The sequence below is a fragment of the Bos grunniens genome, chromosome 18 (genome assembly GCF_055505025.1).
Source record: "Bos grunniens cultivar Pamir isolate PY7600 chromosome 18, Bosgru_T2T1.0, whole genome shotgun sequence".
In the NCBI taxonomy this organism is placed as follows: domain Eukaryota; kingdom Metazoa; phylum Chordata; class Mammalia; order Artiodactyla; family Bovidae; genus Bos; species Bos grunniens.
Genome location: NC_141182.1, coordinates 38,849,930 through 38,861,996, shown reverse-complemented (window position 1 = coordinate 38,861,996; position 12,067 = coordinate 38,849,930). Strand labels below are relative to the sequence as shown.

Sequence of the window (12,067 nt, the reverse complement as noted above, 5' to 3'; positions counted from 1 at the left end):
TCATAAACATTTGGAACTTTGATTTCTTTTAAATAGCATTCAATATTACTAGGGAACACTTGTAGGAAAATATATAGAGCTTTCCTGGCAATGGAGTTGGAAGAGCTGCCTTCCCCATGTCTCTTGGCTCACTTTGTAAATTGTGTGAAACACTTTTAGACAGACACTGGCACTCATAAATTATACAACTCATCTGCATATTCCAGTCATGAAACATTATGCAAAGTGACATGATTTGCATAATGGATTCCTCTTGTCGCTTCACTTGCTCCATGCTTTTAAAAAACAAAATGAAATAAAATGAAAGCATGAAAAGGTGAAAGCATTAAGTTCCCAGCCTTGCCTATCTCCTTCCCAACTATAGTATCAATTGCTTTTATTTTGTACAGGGGATTGGGGTGAAGGGAAAACAAAAATCTACACATACAAACAAAAAATAAAAGAGCATTCACATGAATCTCATTTTTGATTACAAGGTACCTACTTTCTTAGTAAAATTCTTCACCATAAATAACTCATTTGAGTCAAGAGGAACAGTAACAAAACAAAACACTGATACAGAGAGAGAAAGTTTATGGAACTTTCTCCTTAAAAAAAGCTTTTCCTTTGCCTGTGATATTTAGGGGAGGCTAGCCTTCCTCTTTACGACTTAAAAAAAAAAAGGACCAGGTATTTGCTTATTAATGGAAAAAAGCATACTATGGATGAAATAAATGGTCTGGGGGAGGGTTTCCCCCCTAAAAAGAACTTCTGAAGGGTTTCCCTGTTTTTGAAAAACAAATGGAGAAGATAGAGTTGTGCCTTGATTATTTAACAAAATACAGAATGGCTATATATACTGTAAGGATGAGGCAGTACCAACCACGTCGACTTCTATCGGCTCTACTCCAATAAGCAGGCAACGCTCCTCAGCAGTTGCTAGTTTTGCTGCGGGCTTTCCCTGCCCCCCCTCTGCACCAGTGCGAAAGGCAGAGTGTGCCAAGCGGCTGGCGTCTGTACCCTGTGGGAAAAGTTAACTGTAATTCTTCGGCTTTTAAAATCAATTAACCCGTGTGTTAATTAACGTCAAGTCGACGGGAGGAGGAGGAGAAGAAGAAGGGGAGGGAGGGAGAAAAGAAAAAAAGCTGCAAGGGCGGATGGCAGAAGAGTTGGCACCGTGCCATCCATTCAGGGGCAACGCCACAGTTTCGTGCGATAGCAGCAGCGGGTATATGTTACGGGGGCCCTGTATGCGGGCCAGACAGTGCGGTAAAGCCAAGGGAGATTATCCAGACCCCCAGGAGCGAACAGCGAGCAGCAACCGAAGGCGCAAGTGCCAGGATTACAGCCTGGGCTGCTCCAACCACGAGCCCTTCCTCGGACCCAGGGACTTGGCTACTTGGGGTTTGGGGATCTTCCACACCAAAGAGGCACAAAGCTGACTTTAATCACTTGTTTTCCTTTAAACTTGATTCTGCCGCATTGGAGTCGGCACAGCGGATGCTTTCACACCCAGCAAGACAAAGGCCGTCGTCTCCGCCATGACACTGTTCCGTTCCAAGCAGAGGCCGGGATCCTGGACTCCTTGAAAAATCAAAAGAAACAAGGAAAACAAACAACAAATGCAGCAACAAACAAAAAACAGCCACAAAATTTGTGTGCCCATTTGCCCATGCCAGGGGTGAGCTGGGCATCTATTACAGAAGAAGGGCGCTTTTTTGGGGGGGGGCACGCTGTTGCCTTGCTATTCAACTTCGTTTATAATTAACTTTAAAAAAACACCATTCAACCTAGTCAACAACAAACAAAGAGAAAAAGCAGACATCGGAAGAGAAATGCCATAGGAAGCGGCATGAATGCATGCCACAGCCGGTGCCACTTGCCATTCGGAAACCTCAGGGAGAGGTGCCAATTCTACAGCTCGGAAGAAGGCAGAGAAGGGAGCAGAAAGATCTACAGGCAGAAATCATAAGGAAAGAACACCGCTTCTACGAGCCTGGATTGCGATTGCACGGCAGCTTCCGCTGGGAGGAGAGGGAATATTCAAATGGAGATATAGATGGGTATAAATTAAAAGATGGGCACTTATCGACTGCATATAGACACATGTGTAAGGTTGTATGTGTATATAAATACACTTATTTTCAGGCAGTTTAAATGTTTAGACATGTGTCTGTTTTGGGGTTGGAGGTATGGGTATGTATATAGATAGGTGTATATGTTTATGCATATACACATGTGGGATGTGTGCATGTGAGTAAAAGGAGAGGACGATGGAGAAAGAGAAGGAAACGTGTGTTATGTGCATGTACGTGTGTGCATACATCCCACTTTTTTTGACCCAGGTATACACAGGAGACAAAATAAAAATCATACTCCAGCAGCAAGCAGGCAGAGATTTATCTACGTTCACTGCTATCACCAGGGAGATGAATGGGGCCGATCTGAAGCCCTTTTACAGGATCCACTATGGGAGTGGAGGAGGAGGAGGGATGCCACACAGACATGCACAAACTTGAAGGCAGAGTGCTTTGGAAGGTGCTACTTAGGAAACCCTGGTGGCATAACACAGGGGAGAAGAAGGGTTGAAAGAGGCTTGTTTCTATGTTTTAGGTTGTTTTTTTTTTTTTTTTTAATCTGAAAAAGAGTTTCAGGAAACGACTGGTACTTACGTTGTCTGCGTTGCTGTGGATCCTGAAAGGTGTTCTGTTGGCACCGGGCGCTGAGCCAGGGGCAGCCACTGGAAACAAAAGGGAGAGACAAAAAATAAATAAATAAAGTCATTCAATGGGAATATTAATTGCTGCTCTTGTGGATTTTACAAAACACACAAACTGTTTTTTTTTTTTTTTCTTTTTTAAATGTGGATTGGCGCGTGTCCCTTTCGCATGGAATATACAAGTAGTATGGGATTTACAGCCCAGTACAGGACTCAGGATTAACCGCGCTGGCATCTTTTGGGCATATTCTTCCTTTTAATGAATGGGCTTTCGCTGTTAATGAGGAATAATCGTTTGGCTAATGAGCTTTGAAACATTAAGAGAAAAGAGGTTTTTTTCTTTTCCGTTAATCGCTCTGGTGCGACTGCATGGATGGATTACAAAAGACAGCAATAGGAATGCAGTACAAAGGGGGGGAACTTCTCCTGGAGAGGGAGAAGCACCGAGATGGGTGATGTGTCTCTGCGTCTTTCCTTCCTTCTCTCTCTTTCACTCTCTGCCAACTGCTATGGGTTTCCATAACTCCGCAATCAAAGTGGATGGTCTGGGAAGGATTATTACAAAGAGTGAAGCCTCCGCTGTTAATGTCTCCAGTGTTTAATCATCATACAGTAGAATGGTTTTATGCATATTTCATTTGCATATCATTAAACCGTGTTAGCAAGGGGCGTTCAGAGCCAGGAGAAGTACAAAGTTGGGGAGAGAGGGAAGAAAAAAAGGTCCCTATGATGCTTATCTTCAAACGGGGACTTGTTCCATGATCTGTCTTCTACTTTTGCTAAAATCATTATGACTTGGAAACCTTTGAAGTTGGATACAACCTTGGATTCTTCTAATTCCTGCAGAGTGGTATATTTTTAAAAACAGCAGAAATGTTCCTGTACTAGACAATTAAAGGAATATAAACTCCAGTGGGTTGAAACTAGTAGCTCTTTGGGGGATGCAGTGGCACAGGCTTCTACAAATACCAACACTTAAAAAAAAAATAAAGAGCATCATATTAAAACAAAGAAAATGAAGACTCTCCAGTATTAACGTGTGGATTATATTTGTTTCTTTTGGGGGGTAATGAACTAAAGAGAATGAAGAAGCCATCGGTAATTTATCCCTTCATTAATGAACAGTCACCTTTTTGTATGTGTTTGTTTTTGTTCTTTCTTTTTGAAGAGGGATGTTGTCACTTTTGAAGCGATTAGTCAATTATTCTGTTGCTTTGATCTTTTTCCCCTGCAACCGACAGGAAAGAAAGGTGGTGGTTAGGGAATAGTGTGTATTGGAAGGATTTGTGGGGAGAGAAGGAATACAGTGAGTTCTTTGTAGATCTAATACATGCACAACATATTAATTGGGAGCTTTTAAAGCTCCCTCAATAGGCTATTTCATTCCTGATAAAACAGCAGCTGGTTAGCCACTGTTGGTGACTCTTCAGATATCACTTTAAGTATTTTTATTCTGTCGCTGTTGTTATTGTCGCCTTGTTTTGTTTTTCTCAGTCAGGATGAGAATATAATGTCATCCATCCCTTCTTTATTGAGTGTCTTCTCTTCTCTATCTTCTTCACTTCCAATTTCCAATCTGTAAAACAGTGTTGCTTAATACTGAATTCTGGTACACAGTCTAACTGGCACAAGTTGATTTGGAAATGAGATGCTGTTTTATATTTAAATTATCCCCGCTCCTCCCTTATCCTTCCAAGCTTTGTCTCTGCTATGAATATTCAGATGAGGCATGATGTGATTACACTGTACAATTACTCCTATCCATGGTGGTGGCAGGGGCTGCTGGGGAGGCAGGGAGCCAGACAACCTCCAGGCCGATTCAGAGTTTGTTTTTGGTATTTTTCCTGTCTCCTTGGCGCTGCAGCACACGCAGATGTCGCTGTTGTTCTTTATAAAGCCCTAATGATATGCAAAAGCATAACTACTTGGTTGGGATGCAGAGCATCAACGAAATATTATGGATGTCTTTAAGAAAGGGGGAGAGAAAAATCCTGACTGAAGGAATGTCCACATAAATTATTTTTATTTAAATGAATTCAAAGGATGGGGTGAGAGCAAGTCAGAAGGAGTCACATGGAAAACATGCATACTATTAATATGCATAAAGAGTTCTCACTGTGGAGAAGAACCTCCTCACTGCAGCTCATGGGACAAACTGGTTCATTAGGAAATAGCTCAGAGCGACTACATTTTGCTATTTCCATTTTTCCCCTTATATTAAATGAAGAGTCAGACTGATGTCTTTTCTTTGCATGGCAGCATCGAGATGGAGCCAGTCTGTGAAATCTGCTGCCCAAATAGCATTTTAATGGAAACTGGAACTAAACAAGGGCATGGATTTGGAAGGGAGGGGAGAAGAAAGAATATATGAAGAGGAGTACATTCAGAGCCACAGCATAATACTTTGTAGTACAGGTTTTCAGAAACCGCCTTTGGTTCTTCATTAGTCTCAGATGGGGCTCCTGTTACAGGGAGCTGTTAGGGTTTATCAAGATGAGCACCGAGACAGGCCCTTCTAGGTCTGTGGCTGAGGAAACAAGCGGCAACTTGGTGCCTGCCCCCCCCGCAGCTGTCTACGGCTCGGAAGCCAAAATCACAGCTACTCCCAATTTGGGGATTCAGTAAAGTGCCTCCTGGTCCAGGTATTTGTGACAGAGGGAATGCTTGGTGCTATCACAGTATATGTTGCTAAAGAGCAGGTGGAATCATCTGGGGCAGGCCTGATACTGTTGGTGCTGGATTCTCAGGGTGAAGATTACTGTGTTTTCTAACATTTTCAGGATGTTAAAATGATCAGTGTGGATTAGTGCATGTTTATGATGAACAGAGAGGAGCAAATAGTGAATGAACCTATTGGGTGGATTCAGAACTGATAAAATATTTGGAATATTACTAATGGCCTCGATGAATTCATAAAGGAAAACTAAGCAAGAAGCAGAATTCAGAAAAAAAAGGAGATTTCATTACTTCCCTTAGGTGGATGTAGTTCAAATTACTTTAATAATTCATATTAAAATAATCTTATATCTCTGTTTAAATTACCGAAAGAAAGACAGTTTTGCTTTGGTTTGTATATCAGCACAGATTTCTATTTGGTGGCATGATGTTGACCTGAAACATCTATTTATCATTATGAGCAGGTAAAGTGAAAGTGAAAGTGAGTAAGTAAGCGTGTTCTAAATTCTGTTGCTTTTTGCCCACTCATTTCCCAAACTTCCACTTATGAGTGTCCTTTATAACACACACACACATACACACACATACACACACTCTCAACTGTTACAGTGTACCAAACTACAGAGTACAATTAATGTGGACAATGGCTATTTAATCTGAATCAGGCTGTTAAACTTCTTATTTTTTCTGTCTCTGTTGACAGTATTATGGGTATTAAATATTGAAACAAATCATGTTAAGAATTTAGCACAGTATTTGCATATAACAACACTAACAATGTTAAATTTTATCTTTGCTATATTATTGTTATTTCAGTGTATTGACTGGTATTAGAGAGAAATAAGGTAAAGGAAATAATATTTACTCTTTACTCCTACTACTAAATAGCAATGCAGGTAAAAGATTTAGTGAGAAAGCATTAAATGGGGCTTCTGTGGTAGCTCAGATGGTAAAGAATCTGCCTGCAATGCAGGAGACCTGGGTTCGATCCCCGAGTTGGGAAGATCCCCTGGAGGAGGAAATGGCAACCCACTCCAGTATTCTTGTCTGGAGAACTCCATGGACAGAACATGGGGTCCCAAAGAGTGAGACATGACTGAGCAACTAACACTTTTTTTTACTTTTCATGGCAGACAGATTGTTATTTATCAATAATCAAAAGTCAAACTACAGCTCATATTAATGCAGTTAATAATATATCTATGAAAATGTTCCTTTAAAAATGTATGTGTAATTCTGAGATGATGATCATGGCACATAGTATCTAAGTCTAACAAGAGAGTCCTATCCTGTTTGCTGTGGAGGGCTATGGGAACTGAGAGGAGAGCTGTGGGAGCTGAGAGGTGCTCATTATTTACTACATTGACAGGCAATTCCAACTTCCAGTCTTTTAAAAAAGAGATAGTTTTGAATACATAATATGATATATTAACTATTTTAAGCATCAATAATTTAAATAACTTAGAAAGCAAAAAGTCTCCCCCCTGCTCCTCTTCTAGCCATGAGTTTCTAACCTCACCCTCAAATTGGTAATCAGTTACTGGTTTCTCATTTATCCTTCCAGATATTAACATATTATGCCCAGATATTAATAACATATTTTCTTTCCCACTTTTTACATGAATGGTGGTTTTTTAAAAGGGATTCCTTATAATTTCCTGCAAATGCAATGAATTCATCTCTAAGTAGATAGCTTAAGTTTTCATTTCCAGTAATCACGTCCACTAATTTTTGTCTTTAACTTGGTAAGAACATGTAGTACGATGTTGAACAGAGTACAAGTGGTGAAAGTGAATATTCTTGCCTTGCTTCCAATCTTAGGAGACATCATTGCCTTGTTTCTGAATTTAGGAGAGAAATAATTCTGCCTTTTATCATTAACAAAAATGCCCTTTATCAAGTGGAAGAGGTATTATTCTATTCCCAGTTGCTAAGAACTTTTTTTAAATGGTTGTTAAATTTTGTCAAATGCCTTTTTTGCACCTATTGAAATCGGTAACAGTTCAAAGTTGTTGTCATGATGAATCACAATGATTTTCATATGTTAAACCAACCTTGCAGTCCTTGAAAAACCCACTTGCTCATGATGTATTTATTTTTCAATATATTGCAATATTTTACCTGCTAATATCTTGCTAAAGGTTTTGAACCCATGTTCATGACAGAAATTGGGCTATAATTTTCTTTTCTTGAAATGACTTTGGTATTGTTATAAGGGTCTTGGTATCTTTATGAAATGAGTTGAAGAGTGTGCCCTCCCTTTATACTCTGAAAAGGTTCGTGTAAACTTGTCATTGTTTTGTACTTAAACATTGGATAGTGACGCTATAGGCCTAAAAATTGTGGACAATTTTTCAATTATAAATTCAATATTTAAGACAATGTTCTAGGACTATTTAATTTTCAATTTTTTTGTATCAATTTTGGTAAGCTGCATTTTTCAAGGAATTTGTCTATTTCATCTTAGTTATCAAATTGATCAGAACAAAGTTGTCCAATATTTCGTTATCTATTTTTTGTCTGTCAAAACTTTAGTAATGTCCTCTCTTTCATTTGTGATATTAGTAAGCTGTATTTTCTTTTTTCTTGTTTTTTCAAAAATCAATTTTATTAATCTTTTCAATGGATCAACTTCTATCTCTAGATCTTTTGATTTCTACTCTAAATTTTACAATTTCCTTTCTTTTACTTATTTTTTAATTGCAATGTTCACTTTAGTTTTCTAGACATTGAATTTTGTATTGGGGTATAGTCAATTAACAGTGCTGTGATAGTTTCAGGTGAACAGCAAAGGGACTCAGCCATGCATATACATGTATCCATTCTCCCTCAAACTCTCCTCCCATCCAGGCTGCCACGTAACATTTAGCAGAGTTCCATGTGCTAGACAGTAGGTCCTTATGGATAACCAGCAAGGACCTTTCTTTAACTTATTTTGGGTTTGATTTGCTTCTCTTTTTCTAGATTCACAAGGTTGAATCTTAGAAAATTCACTTTACACTTTTCTTCTTTTCTAATATAGATGTGAACTGTGTTTAGTTGCTCAGTCGTGTCCGACTCTTTGTGACCCCATGGACTGTAGCCCACCAGGATCCTCTGTCTATGGGATTCTCCAGGCAACAAAACTGGAGTGGGTTGCCATGCCCTTCTCCAAGGGATCTTCCTGACGACCCAGCAATGGAACCAGGGTCTCCTGCAGGTGGATTCTTTACCAGCTGAGCTACCAGGGAAGCCCCAATACAGATGTGTAAATCCATAAATCTCCCTCTAAGGACTGCTTTAGTTGTATCCCATGTACTTTCATAGTGAAAGTGAAAGTGTTAGTCACTCAGTCATGTCCAACTCTTTGCGATCCCATGGACTGTAGCCTGCCAGGCTCCTCCGTCCATGGGATTCTCCAGGCAAGAATACTGGAGTGAACTGCCATTTCCTTCTCCAGGGATCTTCCTGACCCAGGGATCAAACCCAGGTCTTCAACACTGCAGGCACATTCTTTATCATCTGAGCTACACTGTAAACTAAACTAACCTTTCATAAGATGTGTATTTATTATCATTATTTTGTGATTTGTGATTTCTTCTTGAAAGTGAAAGTCACTCAGTTGTGTCCATCTCTTTGCAACCCCATGGACTGTATAGTCCATAGAATTCTCCAGGCCAGAATACTGGAATGGGTAGCTGTTCCCTTCTCCAGTGGATCTTCCCAACCTAGGGTTCGAACACAGGTCTCCTGCATTGCAGGCAGATTCTTCACTAGCTGAGTCACCAGGGACTGTATTATTTATAAGTGTGTTGTTTAATTTCCAAACATTCAGTTACTTTTCTAGGTATCTTACTACTGTGAAATTCTAATTAAATACCACTGTATTCACGGAATATATTCTATGTAATTTCAGCTCAAGATTTGCTTTATGGCCCAACACACAGTCTATTTATTTATTAATTCAAATTATTATTTATTTGAAGTGGTATGTGCACTGCTGCTCTTGTTTTCCTCTATTATACAATTGATTTCCATCTAATTCATTTCTGCCCTTATTGTTTTTTTCTTCTATTTTCTTCAGGTTTCCTTTTCTATTCTTCTTCTAATTTCTTGATAAGATAGTTATATCACTGATTTTTAGCCTTTTTTCTTTTTAAACATTTATTCAAAGGCTGTAAATTTTCCTCTAAGCATTGCTTTAGTTATAACTCTTAGGTTTTCATTTGTCATATATTCATTATTATTTGATTCAAAATAATTCCTCTTTGGTCCATAGCCTTTTAGAAGTATATGGCTTAAGTTCCACACCTTTAGGGATTCACAAAACTTTTAGTTCTTACTTTTATTGATTTTTAGCTTCTTGTTAGTGCTTTCCAGATCTCTGTGGTCATAGTCAACTCCAGATGATTTAAATTTACTTTTGAGAGTTGCATTATAGTCAACTTTGGTAAATATTTACTTGAAAAGAGTGTGCCACTGTGAGGTGCATCGTGTTATATATAACTACTGCTACTGCTGCTGCTAAGTTGCTTTAGTCGTGTCCAACTCTGTGCGACCCCATAGATGGCAGCCCATCAGGCTCTGCCATCCCTGGGATTCTCCAGGCAAGAACACTGGAGTGGGTTGCCATTTCCTTCTCCGACATATAACTAAGTCATGTCGAATAATTACATTGTTTAGTTAATCTATATTCTTACTGATTTGTTTGGACTGCTTGTATAATTGTTTTATTGGTTACAAGAGGTGTGTTAAAAGTGTGTTACAGTCCTACACTGTGATGTGAATTTGTGTACTTTTTTTTTTTTGTTTTGTAAATTTTTGCTTTATGTATTTTATGTCTATGTTATCAAGTGGACACAAATTAAGAAATTATATTGTGTTGAATTGATCCTTTAATAATCATGCCATATACATCTTTATCTCTTGCCTTAAAATCTATTTTGTCTAATCTTAATATAGTTGTTCTGGTCATATTTGTCCAGATCTGGCCATTGTTCTGGTATAGGTGGAGTATTTTTTATCTTTTTATTTTAACTTTATCTGTTTTTTAGTTAGATTTTATCTTTTATCTACTCCTAGAATTTTGAATTTTAACTGGAGAATTGAGTCAATTTATATTTAAAGTAGTTAATTATACATTTAAAATTTACACATATTACCTTATTATTTCCTATATTATCTGGTTTATGTTGTTTCACTCCTTTTTTTGAATTCCTTGAGATTAATCAAGCATTTTTGTTGTTCCACCTTCTTCTCTATTACCTTGTTAATAATACATGTTTTTACTGTTGCGTGTTACCCTAAATTTGATAACTTACATCTCTGACTTAACTATAATCTAGTATTACAAATTAGTGCTTTTACCACTTCCCAGATATACTAGAACCTTAGGTTAGTCTCATTTTGTTTACCACCCTTCATGTTACTGTTAACACATGTATTTTATTGTTCATATATTTTAAACCTAACAAGATACTTCCTTTTTCGTAATGTACAGTTAAGATTCATTCAAACTTATTAACATATGTACCTTGTGCATTGCTCTTTCCTCCATTTCCACATTGTTTCCTCCCCTCCACCCGCTGCCCAGGGTTGCTTTGTTTCTATCTATAGATTTCCTTTCCCTTTGTTGTTGTTGTTTTAGGTGAGGTGTGCTGCTTGCTGAGTTCTTGTTCAGGTTTTGTTTGTCTATAAAGTTTTTTTTATCTTGTTTTGAAAGCTATTTTGACTGAGTATAGAATTTCAGATTTTTAGTTATTTTCTTTCAGCATATTAAAGATGTCATTCCATAGGATTTTTGGCCTCCATTATTTCTGCTGAGAAGTCAGCTGTCAGTCTTGTTGCTTCTATGAAATAATTTCTTTCTTTACCTTCATGTAAGATTTTTCTCCTCAGTTTTCATTTTCAGCAGTTCTACTGATAGGCCAAGCTTTGCTTTTCTTTTTTTTTTTTTCAAAATAAGACAGGATCAAATGATGCCTTTATTTATTTTTTTGTTTCATATATGATATTATACATGTTTCAATGCCATTCTCCCAAATCATCCCACCCTTGCCCTCTCCCACAGAGTCCAGAAGACTGTTCTATACATCTGTGTCTCTTTTGCTGTCTCTCATACAGGGTTATCATTACCACCTTTCTAAATTCCATATATATGTGTTAGTATACTGTACTGGTGTTTTTCTTTCTGGCTTACTTCACTCTGTAGAATAGGCTCCAGTTTCATCCACCTCCTTAGAACTGATTCAACTGTATTCTTTTTAATGGCTGAGTAATACACCATTGTGTATATGTACCACAGCTTTCTTATCCATTCATCTGCTGATGGACATCTAGGTTGCTTCCATGTCTTGGCTATTATAAACAGTGCTGCGATGAACACTGGGGTACACGTGTCTCTTTCAATTCTGGTTTCCTTGGTGTGTATGCCTAGCAGTGGGATTGCTGGGTCATAAGGCAGTTCTATTTCCAGTTTTTTAAGGAATCTCCACACTGTTCTCCATAGTGGCTGTACTAGTTTGCATCCCCACCAACAGTGTAAGAGGGTTCCCTTTTCTCCACACCCTCTCCAGCATTCATTGCTTGTAGACTTTTGGATAGCAGCTATTCTGACTGGCGTGAAATGGTACCTCATTGTGGTTTTGATTTGCATTTCTCTGATAATGAGTGATGTTGAGCATCTTTTCATGTGTTTGTTAGCCATCTGTATGT

At 38.3% G+C, this 12,067-nt stretch overlaps 1 long non-coding RNA gene across 1 annotated transcript in view; it reads right to left on the bottom strand.

Moving 5' to 3' along the window:
- LOC147353508 (uncharacterized) overlaps positions 1 to 10,784 on the bottom strand; it is a 30,127-nt gene extending 19,343 nt beyond the window's left edge. The window contains exons 1-2 of the long non-coding RNA XR_015145701.1: positions 1,432 to 10,784; positions 863 to 1,000 (exon numbers count right to left, since the gene is read on the bottom strand). This is a non-coding gene — a long non-coding RNA (uncharacterized LOC147353508). The remainder of the gene's footprint in view (positions 1 to 862; positions 1,001 to 1,431) is intronic.
- Between the last annotated feature and the right edge of the window lie 1,283 nt (positions 10,785 to 12,067).